The sequence below is a fragment of the Muntiacus reevesi genome, chromosome 1 (assembly GCF_963930625.1).
Source record: "Muntiacus reevesi chromosome 1, mMunRee1.1, whole genome shotgun sequence".
Classification (NCBI taxonomy): Eukaryota; Metazoa; Chordata; class Mammalia; order Artiodactyla; family Cervidae; genus Muntiacus; species Muntiacus reevesi.
This window is the reverse complement of record NC_089249.1, coordinates 266,133,886-266,145,779: the sequence shown is the minus strand read 5'-3', so window position 1 is coordinate 266,145,779 and position 11,894 is coordinate 266,133,886.

Sequence of the window (11,894 nt, the reverse complement as noted above, 5' to 3'; positions counted from 1 at the left end):
TCATGTATTATGTTCCATAATACTCTTGGTGTCAACGTAAGTTATGACAGTTAAATCTGGATATTTCCATCTTAAACTAATTGAATACAGTTTGAATCATCTAACTTCTTGACAAAGTGAAAGATTTAAATTTTGGAATTTTGATCTCTTAAGATAATTATCACTCAATTAAACGTCACAGTGATGAAAATAGGAATCTGTAAGTCACAGAAATCATTTAAGGCTCTGTTTTACTTGTATAAAGGAACATTCAGTGATTCACCAGCAAACAATGGGGGCAGATTTTCCAGGTATTGGTGGATTCTTCTTCCTTGTAGAAGTGTATGTTGGGGGAGAACACCTGGTAATGGGAGATAGGTCATAGAGAAATAGAATTTATACCCATCCTTCACTAATAATCCTATTCCTGGTGGTAGTAAGAAAGTTTGGTTCAGTGGTGTTTAGGTTCTTGTTTTAAATCTAAAGTACAGTAATAATTTGAGGCACTCTAAGTGTGAGCCTCTTAGAATACTAAAGAAAGAATTATCCACTAGGAACTTAGCAAAAAAAATCAGTAAAGAATAATGTAATAGTGGTGATATTTCAGATAAATATCTAGAAAGTAAGTTAATTGTTCACCATATTAAAATTTAATTTTGAATTTGAAATCAATTGTTCCTAGTAGTATAGTGTAGGGATCACAAAGAGCTGGACACGACTGAGTGACCAGTATGTAGGGCAACAAATAGACTGTGAAATTAAAAAAATTGTATCATAGTGATGAATATGTCTTCCTGGTCTCAATCACAAAATATGTTGATTTCCAGGAAGTTGAAGAATAAAGAAAATGCAGAGTAGAGCACAAACATATAACCAGGCTTGCTAGTGTTCTACCACTGTATTGGAATAAATAACCCAAGGTACTTTTTGTCATGGACAGAAATTCTTTATTCTTAATTATAAATACTTTCTCCTTGGGATGCCAGCATTTTCTTTTGAAACTGTGGCTTGAGGGGAAGAGGGCTCACCTCAGTTCTTTGTTTGTGAAAGCTTTCTCTTACAGAAGGGTATGAATTATTTTCAAGTTTTTTCCAGTGACAATAACTGAAAAGTCCAAAGGCTTATAAAATTAACTAGTAGAGGGGGCAATAAGAAGACAGGAGTGAATTTGCTTTACAAAAGGAAGTAGAGGTAAGTATTAGTCATTTATTATTATAGTTATATTGATTATGCAACGACATTTCATGATGTAAGAAAATAACTTTCTTGTTAAGCTGGTGAGTTTGCTGCTCTGGTGTCCTGGTAAGCTTTGATAGTTTGTGATTTTTCAGCTAAGATCTTTTTTTTATATGTAAGCTAACAAAGCCTACTTTCTTAAAGAAGTTATGTGCCTCTCAACAGTTCCTAGATTAGGGTCTGGTGGTAGGTAGTTGCGATGAGGAGGAAATCAGAAATATATTTATTATGCACTTAATATGTGATGCATAATGCTGATTTAATAGTTTATTGCAGGAAATTCATATAGCACTTCTAATGGAACACTATCAAATTTAGTTGATGTGCCAGTGTTAATGGCCTTGCATTAGCAAACACTATGATGAGTGAACTATCCAGTTGGGTTGCTCATTTCCTCAACTCCCTAAGCCATCTATCTGATGCTAATCTCTGAATGTAAATCCTCTTGGGAATTGCTAGTGATGTGTTCTACCCTGAAAATGATTTTTAATGTTCTGAAGACCAACGTGAAGATGGCAAAATAGTTTTTAAAAGTCACTTAAAATATATAATTAAATTTAACTTATGTAGGTATTATATAAAGATAATATAGAGAGTAACAGCAAAAATTCTTTAAGATTGCCAGTTCCATTCCCATTCCTCTCAATAGTATCAGTATCAGTTAGACTTCAGACATCAAGAGCACAACTGGATGTTTTAACAGAGTGTAATATTGAGAGTGGACTTCCCTGGTGGCTCAGTGGTAAAGAATCTGCCTACAATGCAGGAGACGCAGGTTTGATCCCTGGGTCGGGAAAGATCCCCTGCAGAATGAAATGGCAACCCACTGCAGTATTCTTGCCTAGCAAATCCCATGGACAGAGGAGCGTGGCGGGCTGCAGTCTAGGGTCACGAAAGAGTCCGCCACGACTTAGCGACTGCTGCTGCTCCTGCTGCTGCTGCGTCGCTTCAGTCGTGTCCGACTCTGTGCGGCCCCGTAGACGGCAGCCCACCAGGCTCTGCCGTCCCTGGGATTCTCCAGGCAAGATCACTGGAGTGGGTTGCCATTTCCTTCTCCAATGCATGAAAGTGAAAAGTGAAAGTGAAGTCGCTCATTCGTGTCCGACTCTTCGCAACCCCATGCACTGCAGTCTATCAGGCTCCTCTGTCCATGGGATTTTCCAGGCAAGAGTACTGGAGTGGGTTGCCATTGCCTTCTCTGGACTTAGCGACTAAACAGCAAATATTGGAAGTAAATTAAATTGATGTTAGAGAACCAAAAAAAGAAAAGGAGCACTGAGATAGCTGAGGGTAAAGGTGGTGGTTCCTGAAAACTAGAAGTTTGGAGGAGAGGTCCTGCAGAGCAGGGACTCAGAGATGCCTGAGGAGGTGCACACTGGTAGGGGATTGATGAGGCTGGTTTGGGAAATCTCGAGAAAAAACTGGTGAGTGGAACCAGGTGATGCTTCTGAAATGAAGACCTGTTGCCTTGGAGATGTTGACAGGAACTCCAGGCAAACAGGAAATGTTAAGAGCCTTTCCTCCTCCTGTCTTCCTTTATTCTTCTAGTTCTCTTTCTGCATGCATGTGTGCCAAGTCACTTAGTTGTATCTGACTCTTTGCGACTCCCTGGACTGTAGCCCTCCAGGGCCCTCTGTCCATGGGGATTCTCCAGGCAAGAATCCTGGAGTGGATGGCCATGCCCTCCTGCAGGGAATTTTCCTGACCCAGGGATCGAACCCCCATCTCTTACATATCCTGCATTGGCAGTAGGGTTCTTTACCACTAATGCCATCTGGGAAGCCCCAGTTCAGTTTTTAGTGGAGCTTAAAAAAGTTCAGCCGGCAAAGGGAAAATGTCGTTTACACAGACCTAACCCCCAGTATTATGCATTTGAGTATAGAATATGACCTGGAGCTGTGTGGGGAAAAAGTTTAGTAACAAACACAATTGACCATATATTTTATGATCTGAACCAGGTTACTTGAGAGTGAAGGGGCTTAGGGGAGATTATTATTTGTATTGGGGCAACAGGTTTAACTCAGAACTAGTCTAGGCAGACTAAGACATACTGTCACCTTTTATCTGAGACTAGTATCCATTGTTATTTTGGAGAAGAATCTTTCATCCTGTTTCCTTTGCACTTACATGAGATTATAGAAATAGTTTTTTTTTCTTTCACATGAATATTCTATCCATTCTGCAGCTAAGTTTTATAAAGGAAATGTCTTTAAAAATTTAGTAACTTGGACTTCCCTGTGGTCCAGTGGTTAAGACTGTGCTGCCAATACTGGGCATGGGTTTGATGTCTACTCAGGGAGCTAAAATCCCACATGCCTTGAGGTGTAGCCAAAAGATTAAAAAAAAAAAAAAAACAGTAAAAATTAGTAACTTAATTAAGTGCTATTGTGTTCCAGGCACACAGAGGTATTTATATACATTATGAATTTTAATCTTAATAATTTGGGATAGATACTGTTGAGTGGCTTTTGTTTTACATACACAAAACTCAAAGCTTAGAGGGCTTAAGTAATTTGTTCAAGGTAATGCTTTAGTTTTAGTTGCTAAGTCGTGTCCAACTCTTGGCAACCCCAAAGAGGCTCCTGCCAGATTCCTCTGTCTGTGGGATTTTCCAGGCAAGAATACTGGAGTAGCTTGACATGTCCTTCTCCAGAGGATCTCCCTGACCCAGGGATCGAACTCCAGTCTCCTGCTTTGCAGGCAGATTCTTTACCACCTGAGCTACCAGGGAAGCCCTTCAAGGTAATAGGAATTGGAATTTGCTCCTAAGCCTTCTGACTCCAGAGTCTGCTCATAGCCACTAGATTATCTGCCTACAATGATGTTTATAAACTATCTCAAGGTACAAAGGATGAAACTTTAAAAACCTCCAGGGGATCTATCATGGATGACCTCCTTAATTGTAACAGCTGGTTAATGATTTGTGTTTCATTAGAGAAACTATCTTTCCTTAGAGAACATGTATCTTGCTTGTGTTAAAAATTGAGGCATTTAAAGTCCTTGCCAACCTGGTAAACTTAACCATACTTTAAGCAAAATTGACATTTTTCTTTTTCATTTCCTATTAAGGTAAACCTGTTCAATTAAATCTGAAATAGCTGGCCAAAACTAAACTTTCCAGGAGACTTTCTCTATATCAGTCCTGCTGAGAGATAATTATTGCTAATCTAACTCCTAAGAGATGATGTGATGTTTTCAGCATTAGCAATAAAAACAAAATAACTCCCTCAAAGGGGGGAAAAAGCAAAACAGGAAGATTTAGATTCTAAGGCTGTTTTCTATGAGAGAAAACTTTGTTCAAATCTAATTGACTAGTTTCACTGCTTAGCAAAAGAAAAAATTAAAAGAAAAAATTAGGAAAGATTTTTAAAAACTAGAAAACATATGTTGTCAATAACTTTTTTGGTTTGGGGAAAAATTAGATTATACTTGTGAAGATGTGAATTGCATATTTTATTAAAATATAAATTGCTATAGAACTAGACAGGTACTACAGTTGAAATTCCTGATCTGTGGGCCCAAGTAACTTGTAGTTCTCTAGTCTAGTCCTGGAACATCTGGGATCTCCAAGTCCCTAAGGGACTCTCAGGTGTACCCAGACCCATGTAGCTAGAAGATTGGTAGGGGAAAATTTTAAACCTGCATTTGTTTCTTTGACATGTTTATAAGCAGATGAGTAAGCCCAGTGTTTAGTCCATTTGAAGGAAGTATGTTCTTAGGGAACTTGGTATATAAAAGTAGAGAATTGTATAAATCATATACTGTTTATGTTTGGTCAAAACAGTAATAATGTGTACTATTTCCATTTGGTTGAAATAAGCTTAAAATTGTAACAATTTTTATTTCTACTCATAAAAAATTGTTGTAAAAAGCTAATCTTAATTTCCTGGCAGCTATTAGGGTCTTCATTTCTAAAGGATTAATTCATGAGAAAAAAAGATAGGCAAATTTTTTCCTTAGAGAGTTCTCTGTTTCTATTTTATTGATAATTTATATCTCATCTTTTTCCAAAGAGAGATTTATAGCAAATGTCTCCAGCACAAATACAATAAGATTATTAAATTAGAAATAATAGATTTCAAACCAGATGGAATGAAGAAGAACAAATCAAAGTCAACTTTAGTTATTCAGTGTTAATTTGAAGGAGTTTTCAAATTAATTGGCTAGCAGAGACCGTGGATAGGGCTTATCTCCCCATCACAAATAGCTGCTTTTTACCGCTGTAATCTCCTTCCTCTTGCCTCCTTGGGATTGGAGAAGTGCTGAGTTAACTGAGGGCCGTCTCAGTTAAAGTGGGAGTGAGATCTATCGCAGCCCCTCATTCTTCAGGGTGTGCATGCTCAGTCGCTTCAGTCGTGTTCGACTCTGCGACCCCATGGACTGCAGGCCGCCAGGCTCCTCTGTCCATGAGGATTCTCCAGGCAAGGATACTGGTGTGGATTGCTATGCCCTCCTCCAGGGGAGCTTCCTGATCCAGAGCTTGAACCGCATCTCTTATGTCTCCTGCGTTGGCAGGCAAGTTCTTTACCACTGGCGCCACCTGGGAAGCCCATTCTCTGGTACATGCCCCCTACTCCTGGCACTGTAGGGAAGGGAAATACTGGACTCCTGCTATGCCTTAGTGTGGTGAATCTACAGCCTGGTTAAGCTGGGCCTACATAACCAAGATACTTGTCCTAGGAATCCAGACTAAGGTAAAAGGTGAGGGCCAATAATCTTTTTTTTTTTTTAAAGCTGGATTTGGAATGTGAGTTACTGTGTCAAAATAGAAGTTTCAGACGTGCAAGTTAATGCACAGACTCATTGCTGAATGACATATCCCATATACTACTTTCTAAAAAAGTATAGAAACATGAAATTAAATTAAATGATTGGCCCAATATCTTAAAACATGGCCCGGGATTCTGATTAATTGGGCACTGAGGAAAACAGTAGCCATTTCAATTGATGCTCAGAGATTGAGGAAGCCAGAGATTTAGGAGTGGTATGGGAGAAGTTGGCAGGAGTTGTAGGGAAAGGATGGGTGGCCGAGAGACACCGATGGCAAAAGACTGCTCAGTTGTTGCTGGCTTGCGCATTTACTGTCAGATCTTGAATGTGCCAGGACCTCTAGGGTGTGGGAAACAATCTCATCTACGTTTCTGTTTTTGTCCTGGGACTGACTCTGCTTAACCTCAGTTTTCAAAAGAGCATTAGAATGGAATCTAAATTCCATACTGTTCTAAGGTGACTGTGGCTGGGCATTCAGTGATGGAATTGAATGGGAACACCTGGTTCTGGTTCGTTTCATTTCATTCATTCATAGAAGTCAACATACTTCTTCCACTTTGTATCACTTAGGGTATCATCCCATTCACCTAAAAATTAAAAGTATAAAAAATTAAAAGCACTTCAATTTGGTAATATTTTTGTGAGTTTTCAATGAACAGTGATTGTGCTTTTGTGTCTAAGGGGCAGTTTTGCTTTGTATACATTAATAGATATAGACCAATAAAATGAGTCATTATCTCGGTTCTTGTCATCTATGGGTCTAACTTTTTAAAACTTCATCTTGTTACATATTCAACTTTGTTAATCTCTATTAATGAAATTTTATGTTTTGAGAATGTTCTTTTTAGGGAGAGGGGGTTTTGCTTCTTGTAATTTTGAATGTGTGGGTTTTTTTTTCCCATTTATTTTTATTAGTTGGAGGCTAATTACTTTATGATATTGTAGTGGTTTTTGCCATACATTGACATGAATCAGCCATGGATTTACATGTGTTCCCCATCCCAATCACCCCTCCTGTTTCTCTCCCCACCGCATCCCTCTGGGTTTTCCCAGTGCACCAGCCCCGAGCACTTGTCTCATGCATCCAACCTGGGCTGGGGATCTGTTTCACCCTTGATAATATACATGTTTTGATGCTGTTCTCTCGAAACATCCCACCCTCGCCTTCTCCCACAGAGTCCAAAAGTCTGTTCTGTACGTCTGTGTTTCTTTTTCTGTTTTGCATATAGGGTTATCATTACCATCTTTCTAAATTCCATATATATGTGTTAGTATACTGTAATGGTCTTTTAACTTTCTGGCTTACTTCACTCTGTATAACGGGCTCCAGTTTCATCCATCTCATTAGAACTGATTCAAATGAATTCTTTTTAACGGCTGAGTAATATTCCATGGTGTATATGTACCACAGCTTCCTTATCCATTCGTCTGCTGATGGGCATCTAGGTTGCTTCCATGTCCTGGCTATTATAAACAGTGCTGCGATGAACATTGGGGTGCACATGTCTCTTTCAGATCTGGTTTCCTCAGTGTGTATGCCCAGAAGTGGGATTGCTGGGTCATATGGCAGTTCTATTTCCAGTTTTTTAAGAAATCTCCACACTGTTCTCCATAGCGGCTGTACTAGTTTGCGTTCCCACCAACAGTGTTTAGAACAAATTTACATGTAATGCAGCTGACAGTAAATTCACAGGCCTTCTAACTTCTCAATCAGCCAATTCTTCTTTTAAACTAACTGTCCCTAGGCATTTCTTCAAGGAAGAATATCAGTGTACTTAATCTAACTGTTCAAATTAGAATAGCATTTGGAAAGAAAAATAGGACAAAATATACTTCCAACCTCCGCTAGGGGGAGGTATTGCTGCAACTAAAAAATCATCTGAGAAAACCTGCATTTCACATGACAGTTACATGATAATAGTTTTTATGTTTTGAAGCATACACACATGTGAAACAATGATTTTATAGTCCTCATAAATATTTCTTGTGTTATAATTTTATTTTTACATTATATCTAAAAATTAAAATATAAAAATGAAGAAATAAGATGAGGTGTGTTTGATTAAAACTTTTTTAGAAAATAATTATAAAATGAAGATATAAGTTCAGTCTTGTGAATAATTTGTATTTAAAATGTGTATATTATGAGCTACATAAAACAGAAAAGTCTTTTTCACAAAACATGTTTCTAAATTTTGCCAATTCAGTATATATTTTTCACTACTCTACTGGCTTTTATCTGTGATATAAAGGCTTATAATTTTTTTTTTTTTTAAGGCTTATAATTTCTATGAAACATTTTAGCTTATAATATTAGGTTGGTACAAAAGTAATAGTAGTTTCAGACCCATGAATTTTAAATCATTATAACTAGGCTCATTTTTACATTTTTATTAATCAAAACAGGAACCATTACAATCAACACATTTTGCCAATGAGAAATAAGTTTGTTTACTTCTGTAGTGTAAAAATCGGTGCTTTGGGATTCAGTGAACTCTCGGAAAGTATTTTCTGCCTCCTGCTGGTTGTGGAAGCCTTATCACTGCAAAATGTTGTTGAGACTCTTGAAGAAGTGGTAGTTGGTTGGTGAGAGGTCAAGTGAATATGGTGGAGGAGGCAAAACTCTGTAGCCAAATTTGTTCAACTTTTGAAGTGCTGGTTGTGCTACGTGCGGTCAGGTGTTGTGGAGAAGAATTGGGCTTATTCTGTTGGCTGATGCCGGGTGCAGGCATTGCAGTTTTTGGTGCATCTCATTGGTTTGCTGAGCATACTTCTCAGATGTAATGGTTTCACCTGGATTCAGAAAGCTGTAGTGGACTAATGAGTAGTAGACCACCAAACAGTGACATTCTCTTTTGTGAGAACATTCTCTTTTGTGCCTTCCAATTATACATACTTTCTTAGCATCAGGTACTATTTGTTTATGCTCATATTTCTTAATATTCCTTAATTTTTTCATGGTTCAAATAATTGTTTTCATATTCAAGGTGTTTTTACCTGATTTGCATTACTCCTCCTTCCTGAATTTATTGATTAGAAGTAATTTATATTAATGGTTTTCAGTGGTGAACAGTTTACAGATTCTGTGGAGCAGACATTACTGTTTCCATTTTTCAGATTAGGAAGTTTAGGCTGAGAATGATTACCTTACCTGACTAATGTAATGTACTCTGTCTTCTGATTCTAAGCCCAGTATTTTCTGTGCAATACCACAGTTGATTTTAAGGTATCCCAGATATGGACCAACCATCTTCCTAAGCATATTTCTTGACCAAGACTAGTGAACTCATAATTTGAGTTAGTATGTCTTCTGACTAGACATGTTCTTCTGTATGAGAAATGCCTCGCTCTAGATGAAATATTTGGATAATTTCGCTTGTCCTTAGAAAATGTGAATACATGGTGTTTTAAATGTGGCAAGAGATATTTTTTGTTGATACTGTAATAATCCATTTGGCTCAACAGTGTTTTAATGATGCCTTTGTATTTCTATTTACACATAATGCACCCAATTTTTTTCCCCAAAGAAAAGTTTTGACTCTATGAAGGACTGAATGTAACTCAAGCAAAATGAGATGAAAATGGGACTCAGATATAGGAAAAGTTCTACCCATACTGAAAGAAATGCCAAGTTAAAGTACTCTGAGATACCATTTTCACCTAGTTATTTTTGTAATATAATCTGTTAGACACTAAAAAGTGTATGTGTTGGGAGGATAAATGAATAAACCAGACATTTTTCCACTGCTGGGATTAAAAATTGGTACAACCACCTGTGGATAATGTCTATCAGCACTGTAAATGATAGACACTACTTGACTCAGCAACAAAATTTCTTAGAATTTAGCCTGTGCATATACTTGTGCACATGCAACATTGTTTATGTTTGAGGTTATTCATAGGTTTATTATAGCAAAAAATGGAAATAAATGCCCTTTGATAGGTGGTTGGTTGGTTAAATAGATTATTACATAGCTGTTGAAAAGAATGAGCAAGCTCTACACTGATAGGCAAAGAACTTTAAGCAATATTAAATGAAAACTGCAAGGTGCAGAGCAGTCTTAAGCTATCTTTTGTCTAAAAAGGAAAGAGAATATGCATATTTCCTTTTATACTGATAGAGGTTACACAGAGGACTAATACAACTGATTTCCTGCTTGGAATTGGAGGCAAAAGAGGTAACTGGGTAGCTCAGAGATGGGTAAAAAAAGACATTTTCTTTACAACCAGGAGAATATACGACTTATTTTTAAAATGCGTATCTGAGAAAGAGAGAAAATATGTAAGAGATTAAGTAGACACATATACTTTTGCTTCCTAAAATGACAGTAAAGGGATATTTTTAAAAAGGCATATACCCACAAGGACAGACTGGGAGAGGAAGAAATAGCAAATTTCTGGAAGCTGGAAAGCAGATGAATGAATGTTACTGACTCAGCAGACCCAGAGAGCCAGATTCTTTGCTGACAGTGGGAAAAACAGAAGCTTTCATGTTGCAGAATATCCTGAAGGTCCAGGAATTGGCTTCTCCAGTTACCTCTGGAAATGAGACGGAAGGTGGGGCTAAAAATAGGAAGAATGGTTGAAAGCTTCTTAAAGCAGTTAAGTTCCCAGTTGCACAGCCAGGCAAATTCCCTTCCCCAATCTTAAGGTTTAGTTTCTGAACTGCGTTAAAAAAAAAAAAAATCCCACAAAACTCTTTGGATTAAGATGTACCCCCCCCCCCCCAAAAAAAAAAAAAAAAAGATGTACCAGGAGGAGGTGGGGGTGCGGGGAGTGTTGTAAGTAACTTGCTGAAAACAAAGTGATTATTCAGCATTTGCAAACTGAATACCAAGACCCTCTGATTTCACTGCCTAGAGTTATATCCTTTCCTCCCAGCAGCCCACATCCAGTCTGTTTGAGATGGAGAGTGTTACAGAGACATGGTTCCCTTGCCCCAGTTGGGGACAAAAAATAGGAAACAACTCTAAAGAGCCATTCCAGCTTCAGAACTCCCTGTGGGATTGGCTGTGGCAACTGCATCACTGGTCAGCTTCCTTGTCAGCCCAGTCCTGCCTTCCTCAGTCCCTTGCAGGTATTGTTCCTGAAGGTGGTCCCCAATTAAACACCTGCCCCCTAAATCTCAGCCTCGGGAAACCCTATATATAACGGAATCTAAAATAAATGGGAAAAATGGAAAGAAAAAGATGGATAACCTTAGATAAATAAGCAAAGATACTATATACATGATGCAAAAGCAAGACACCACAGGAAGAAAAATCAAAAGAATGTAAAAGAGCTTCTGAAAGTTAAAAATATAGTGGTAGAAATGAAAATAAAAACTGAATTAAAAAAAAGTGAATAAATATGTTGAAAGATAAAGTTTAGGAAATCTCAGAAAGCAGAGCAAAAGGACAAAGAGGAAAGAAAAGGTGTTCTTAAGATCAGTCTAAATATGTGGCATCTGAATAATAAAAGCTTCAGAAAGACACCACAGAGGAAATGATTGTCATGAGGGAAAATAAGAGGGAAGCAATCACCAACAAAATAATAACATTTCCAAGAATTTAAGGATATGAGTTTCCAGGTTGAGTTCCAAGCAGCCCACTTGTGAATTAGGGCACCTCACAGCAAAATTTCAGGATACTGGGATGCAAAAAGAAGATTCTGTAACTTTCCAGAGAAAATAGATAGTCATAAAACATTAAGAATCAGAATGGTTTCTTAGTACACTGGAAGGTTGAAGACTGTGTGTCAGTAGACTCAAAATGGAGAAGAAAAATGACTTCGATGCAGATATGCCATGAAAGTGTTAGTTGCTCAGCCATATCCAACTCCTTGCAACTGTAGCCTCTGTCCATGGATTCTCTAGGCAAGGATACTAGAGTGGGTAAGCCATTTGCTTCTCCAGGGGATCTTCCTGATTG